Source organism: Toxorhynchites rutilus, chromosome 1 (assembly GCF_029784135.1).
Source record: "Toxorhynchites rutilus septentrionalis strain SRP chromosome 1, ASM2978413v1, whole genome shotgun sequence".
Lineage (NCBI taxonomy): Eukaryota > Metazoa > Arthropoda > Insecta > Diptera > Culicidae > Toxorhynchites > Toxorhynchites rutilus.
The window spans coordinates 94,175,154-94,182,653 of NC_073744.1; the positions used below are offsets into that span (position 1 = coordinate 94,175,154).

At 36.2% G+C, this 7,500-nt stretch overlaps 1 long non-coding RNA gene across 1 annotated transcript; it reads left to right on the plus strand.

The window, feature by feature from the left end:
* The first annotated feature begins 2,592 nt into the window (after window positions 1–2,592).
* LOC129776301 (uncharacterized) lies at window positions 2,593–3,976 on the plus strand. Its single transcript, XR_008743086.1, has 3 exons — window positions 2,593–3,112; window positions 3,179–3,434; window positions 3,495–3,976. It is a non-coding gene; the product is annotated as an uncharacterized LOC129776301 (long non-coding RNA).
* Window positions 3,977–7,500: the final 3,524 nt, after the last annotated feature.

Genomic DNA, 7,500 nt, shown 5'->3' on the forward strand with positions numbered 1-7,500 from the left:
ATGCGCAGCATCTTTCTCGAAAAGATCTTCGTATCTAGCGTACCATGCCGAAAAGGTTATGTTGCTTTCCGGCTCGTAGCGAAATACTTTTATGTTGTTCGCTAACGAATCAAGGATGGTTTCAGGATTTGGCGGTACTTGTACCTGGATTTTGGAGATAGTCTGCTGAAGAAGATGATGGGTCTGATTCTCGAATGCACTTCACGGTGGAATCCCATTGAACTACGTTTTACGAGTTAGTGAAGTGTCGAAGATAATAATGAGTTTTCAGGCAGAATGAGCACTTTTCAAATAAAAATTTTCATTAATGAAAATTAACTTCTTCGTATCAAACTGGTATTCAATGTGAGTGGAAAACTTTGTTTTCTTCATATGATATAATAATCTCATACAAAAATTTCATCTGAAGATAATTTGATATTATACCCAGGTAACCACTAAGCACTAAGAAATGATCTTAAATCAGCACTGTATCCACATATAGAATACTGAATAAATGCTTATTACGCACTATAAACCAACATGGATATAATGCTAAAAAGGCGAAATATAGGGCTCTTTAAAAGCTTCAGTTACAGCTTTAAATAAGCATTACTAATGCTTACTAAGGGCTCATTGAAAACGTCACTTGTGATGCCAGCCTGTCATAAGCATCCTTAATGCTTATACAAGATGTGTGGAATAAAGGTGTGACCGAGTCGTCAATAAGTGCGCGAGGGGAAACGGTATAAATATACAGAGGACTGTGGAAAGGGATTTGACTGCAAATAGAGATGTCTAAATTTTGCGTTTATTGACAATTGACGATTAATCGTGGGGTCATTTTTAAATATTCGATTCATTCGAATAATTGTTTTTCAGTATTTGATTGACCGAGCGAATATTTATTTCTTGTAATCAAAAAGAACAGACATATTTATAATAAAAAAGTATGATGTCATAATTTTAAAAGTTGCATTAAATATAATTTTGAAATAAACATGGTGCAGAATAATTGTTTTTGAATGAAGTGGTATTTTAGTATATTGATAAATTTACTATTTCATATGAGGACGATTGAAAAAAAAGCACACCATGAGAATGATGCACAACATTATTATTGTACCAACATAAAAAATTTTCTGTTTAAAATTACCTGTTCTTTGAATGTTGAATGACATAGCTGATTTGTTTGAATATTTCTGTTTGGTCATTATAGCTACTAGTCAAAAGAGGTACATTTATAGAATCATTGACCACTAGTATGGTATATTTTCCTCGGCACTCTGAATTTGAATACTATTATTTTAGAACGGGAGCTGAGACCACCTTCTTTAAGTCCGCATTTTACTCCTGCAGAGCCTGAATTCTTCTTCCCAGTCTCCTCTACCACCAGGGAATAATTTTTATGGTTCAAACGTACATGATTTAGCATATCCGATGAATTTCGACGAAACACCATGACGGTTAACACTCCTATACTCGCGCATAGGTCTGAGACCAAGAAATCAATAATTCGTTCATTTCTCAGAAAACATCAACACTACGACATTGCGATTCTCTCTAGCTTCGTCATTCGTTGTTCGTTATCGTTTAGCGTATCGTATAAGTTGGTACAAAGGGGACGTATATCACTTTTTCACCACCTTCGGTCTGAGACACCGACGCGCGTACAGAAGTTACTTTTTTGGACAAGTGACTTTTTTTTCCTATTTTAAAATATTGTTCAATGAAATGTATAAATGAATGTCAGTGGCGTGGAATATTTATTAAATATAATGCATAATATCATTTTCGGACTATTCTTATTTGATTTTAGTCCTTTTGTCACCGGATTGAACGGATTCATATATTATTCGTGGATATATTCGTCGTTAGATTCATACGTGCAAAAGTAAAGTAAAAATGTTTGACATTCGTATAGTTGTTCACTAAATATAATGGTTACGCATATACACACTTGTGAAATAATTGCACTTGCGGAAGAATTGTAAACTGTAAATTATAAATTAATCGGTGGCTTATGGTTATTTATACAGTTACAGCTTGGAGTTTTTTTCTATTATATATGAGCTGAACAATATCGACGATAAAACAAGTCGCAGGGAGTTCCTAGAAATCCAGAAACAAAGAATATTAGATATAGGAAAACTTGAAATTCCAGAAACCTTACAATCGAACAATTAACCGACGTCTCTAACTCCAAAACGCGGAAAAAATACCTCCATCACCGACTGACCCCGAAAGTTGATTTATTCTCTTGAGCTGAAACATATAATAAGATAGAGTATATTACAAACCTAACTTTAACCGTAAAAGACTTACCTTTCAACTTTTCAATGCTCTTATTCCCACCAATACAATTCCACACACAAAGAGCAAAAAAAAGATATTGCAAAATATTGCAGATTGTTTACATACAAATTCCAAGATGGCTGAAAGGCCTTTTTCATAAGTTGCGCTATCGTATTGTATCTATCGTGTGCTTATATAAGGTTGCATAGAAACGTCAAGTTGTTTTTCTACCGTTTTTTTCTTTTCTAGGAAAACGCCTTCGAATCAATTGGGACCCGACAGAAAAACAAAGAAAAAAAAATACCCATATATATACAGTATGTGGGTCAACACAGATTTATTGCAATTCTTTTTATGGATGTTAATTAGGTTTCTGTTATATTATTTCAGGTTTCTTTGTTATTTAGATTTGCGGCATACTGTTGGGAATGAGAAATAATTATATTATAATTATATTATATTATGCTATGGCAATTACCTTATGAGATTCGAACCGGGGTACTTCTCCAACATGTGTGTTTCTCTGTTGTGCATTTGCTATCTGGACCACTGTTGAAATATATAAATGAATTGAAAATTGTCCTATTTAAACAACCGCTCAGATATCTGCTCACAAAGATCATATATGAGCGGTTCTGGAAATGAACAAGACAAACCTATCGCAATTCAATAATAATTGGAAGGGTAAAAATTTTCTGGTCTGTTCTACACGACGTCGGTTGTTATTGATCGCATTACTCGTACGCGTTTGACGTTTCCAAAAATCAAAACAAAATACGTGTTCGGTCTGTTCCCCACTTGTAATCGATTTGTCCTTGTCGTTTTGAATGATTAACAGGTAAGTTGATTTTAACTAATTGTAATCATGTTTCGAAAGTCAAACTAATCAATATATGAGTTGCAGAAAACATGCCCGAAAACTCGTTTAGACGTCCGAACATTCCTATCTGTGTTGCCTTCGTTGTGGATATTAAAAAACGGATGGAGATCCTATGGACCGGACGATTCATATAATGACGATAACGGCAATGATCTGTGCTTTTGGCCAAAAGACGGCTACCGTCTGCTCGAAAAATCGAAGAAAAGGCCCCCCCATCAAACCAGATCTAAAAGTGTTGCGCGCTTTTCGGCGCAAGATCAAATTCTTGAGCTGTTCTGATGTAAGAAGACATGAATCCCTAAGTGTTGGAAATGATGCAATTTACTTGTTTTTATTTAAGGTGTTCTGTGAGCTTAGGATTATGGAAATGAATTCCGATACGGAAGAAAACAACACAATGATGAAAATAAGACCAGCCTCAACGGCAGCTGACTTTTTCAAGCATATCCAACATTCAAGCCCAGGGCCATATCGAGAATCTGCAGCTTCAAACCAAGGCGTCGAAATAGCAGAAAGTCCGTCGTCTGAATCAATAAATGATTCACAAAGCGAAATGGAATGCAACAGTTTATCACAGTTGAAGATGAACGGAAGTGATAAAAATCTATTCCCAGTATCTGGGCAGAATCCATCGATGAATATGTTGAATTCTGATGATGATTTTACTGGATGAAATGAATATTACTCAAAGTGAAACTTTATTGCCGCAGAATATCTTCTCGAGTCATTCTTAATTCTTTATGTCTTATAGATCCACTTAGTCCCTATTATCACTGATATCTAACGCAAAACTCTGTGTATTATATATAAAAATGATACGTTTTATTTCAATAAAATCATTCACAATGTATCCCATAGCTTTATATTTTCTTGTTTGATGGCAAAGTGTGTAAAAACATAGTCTCTTCATAAATAACTACTGCAACTAAGAAAGGTCAACAATATTATTGTTGATGCATATATTCAAAGGTTCATCTAATTCCGAAAAGCCAATCGGAGACAATTTTCTATGAAGCAATTAAATATCACTTATGGTTTTATGCGCTTCTAACTATAAAATTTACCTAGACCTTGATGTCAATATTGTCCGTCTTCAATATAAGAAACACTACAAATTTTCCTAGGAGTAGAGACGAATGAACTCTCAGAGTTTAAAGTCTCTCTAATTCAATACCTTCCTACCTTCCTTCTTAGGAGTGCGGAGCAATCGTCTCGGGTTTTCCGGAAGCGTTTGTTCATAGATTTTTTTTTCTCAAATGTGATTTCAGAGCTTGATGCGATATATTGAACTGTACACTCCAGTTACACCAGAATGAAGCTAGATTTTCCTCAGAACTACTCCGATCAATAGATTCCTCCGGAAAGGTTTTGGAAGTCCTCTCTTCTTCGGAATCTTTATCGGGACCGTAACCTTCACAAGAATTACACAGAGATGCAGTCTGAGAATTTACGGGATCAGGAGAATCATCATGCGCAGATGTCATTGGCCGTTCAGAATCTTGAAACACTAGAAGACTGGACTCTGGCTCTTCCAAGTCATTTTCTCGTTCAACTTCGAATTTCCACATGTTTTGTTTACTTGGAGACATCCACTTGCAGCTAGATGCCCAATACCAATTGTATCAATGTTTCATCCTAAGGGTGCTCATACACTGTTTGACCGAAGCCAAATATTTGACTCTTTTTGACAGATAAAATTTGGTCAACGTGTACTGATCAAATATATTCTACACAAAACACGACAAGCAAATATTCAATTATTGGATGCCTAAAATATTTTTTCAGTCTGTTCTTCGAACCTGTCGGTACATGGTTAGGTTACCTTGGAAATTTCAGTTGATTTTTTTCCATGTTCGGTGTTTGATATTGTTTACTACTGTTTAAAATTGAAGAGTGGCAAACAAAATAGTGTTTGTACAAATATCAAATCAAACCTTATCTGTCAAAAAATATCAAATATTTGACCTCCGGGCAAACAGTGTACGGCCACCTTGATGCTTGTAAGCATTATATGGTAGCACTAAATACGCATATAGGGATTTCTTTAATGCTTATTTTCATTAATGTTTATACGCATTATTAATGTTGATATAACGCTTATAAGCATCAAAAAAGCAGATATACTGCCATTTGGCATTAGAAATGCTGAATTAGTGCTATAACAGAGCTATGAATTAATGCTTATGGTTACCTGGGTAATGATAAGTTTAGTGGGAAACTAATCTCGTATCCAGATGTCGACACCGTACCGTTGTCATCGCGGATACGTTTCATTTCGTTTCCACCGTGAAGTGTATTCGAAGTGTATTCGAGAATCAGGCCCGATGCTGATGCTGCATAAATTCCTGTTGTTGTCTTATGAGCTGGACGTAGGTGGCTTCGGTGGACGTGTGTGCTTGTTGCGGAGTCTTCTGTGGTGGAGGCAGGCTCGTTAAATGCTGCGGGAGGGGATTCTGAAGGATTCCAGAATGCGGCGGGAACACAATAGGCGTTTGTCGACCGGCTCCTGTTGAGAGATGTCCCGACAGGTTATGTTCGTCCTCCATTCTTAAGCTCGTGGGATGATGCTATTTTCCGATGTTTTCATAACCGAAAAACTGATAACTCGTCGCTACTTGTTACGTTCGCGGTTTAAGAGGTGGCTGTGTTGTTGCAACCAAGGCGCCTCTATATATACCAGGTGAAACAATCATATGAAATGCACTTTCAGCCATATTGGAATTGTTATCGGTATTGTTTACAAACGGCAACAGTCTGACGTACAGCTTCCTTTATATCAGCGTCTACGTGATGACAGCTGAACTGCCATCAGTGAGCTTTTTATGGGAGCAAGGTTTCCACGTTCCCAACAGGGAAAGCAAATCATTCTCTATAATATTATCAGGCCTTAAAACAGTGTAAGTTGTTCGAATTTTCAATGAAAATTTTTACTTCATGTTATTTGATTATTTAAGACACGTAATACTGACTCTTAGTTAACCATTTACATATAATTTTCTTGATATTTTTACTATAACTTATCATTATAAATCATCATCAAACATAATTCTTGTTCAGGGAGGTTTGCCCACTTACAAAAGAATGTATTACTCTATTAGATAAAGAACATATTTTATAAAAAACTTTTTTTTATTCACTCAGTTCCAACCCAGTTTCGTACTAGGTTCACTCCGAAAACTGTTAGTTTCGCACTGAGATGTTTTACGGGTTTGCACTCGGGTGTTTGCATAATGAGTGTCAGGAATACACGTGTTAGGTAATCAAACAATATGAAGTAAAAATTTTCATCCAAACTTTTATATTTTTACACTGCACTTGGCCCTTCCGATCTGATAGAGAATAATTTACCTCCCAAGCACTGATATCGCCACCAGACGTCGAACTCGACGTGTGTAGGACACGATTCACTTATACACTCTCAACTATGACATCTTAGCTTTGACGAAAAGCAGCGATCGCAAAGCAATTCATAACAAGTGTTTTTTTGTTGCTGCAAATATTACGTGTTTCGCTATCTTTTTTTTAAATACGTCAATAATACGTGAGATAGAAAAGTTAGTGAACCATTAACGTTAAAGGCTTTTCGGAATTAATACCCTGAATGTGTTGTTTCTGTGCAGCTTTTTGAAACTGCTCTTTATACGGCGGCTCCACTGCGAAGGAATATATTTATATAATATTTCCATTCTCAGACAACTCTATGGTTCGATGAGTGGCTCCCGGCTCGAGTCCAACACGAATTATGAAAACATATCCCACAAATTATCACTTCATCGATTCCCGATGGATATGACCATCCGAAAGAAATGGCTCCGATTTTTCGGACAGGATCTAAACAGCAATACTAAAAACATGTACATTTGCTCGCTTTATTTCAGTCCAGATTGTTTCGTGCTTGGAAAATCAATATCGTCAAAAACTGATACCAACAGGTAAATTTAAACAAATCCAGATTATGCAATTGATACGCAAAATAGTTTATTTTGACGTAGGACTACGTCTTTCATTTCTATACCGGGGTGTAAAATCAAAGTTTCGAAGACGAAAGCGTTACGCCGGAAACCGAGATTTTGAGCGTCAATAGCTCCAAAACAACTGAACGAAATTGTATGATAAACACTTCATTCGAAAGATAAAATGTCTACGCATTATATACTTGTTACTTTTTGTTTCAATAGCCTCAAAATTGCTTTCAAAACAGGCTATTGAAATCATCAATCGGTATATAAGCGAGCGCCGGAGATCCACTCAGTTATAATTGAACAGCGATTGAGGTACCATCGCAGGAATGAATGGATGTTTCCCTAACACAGACTTCAAAACCATGGAGCCTGGGTAAATCGGCA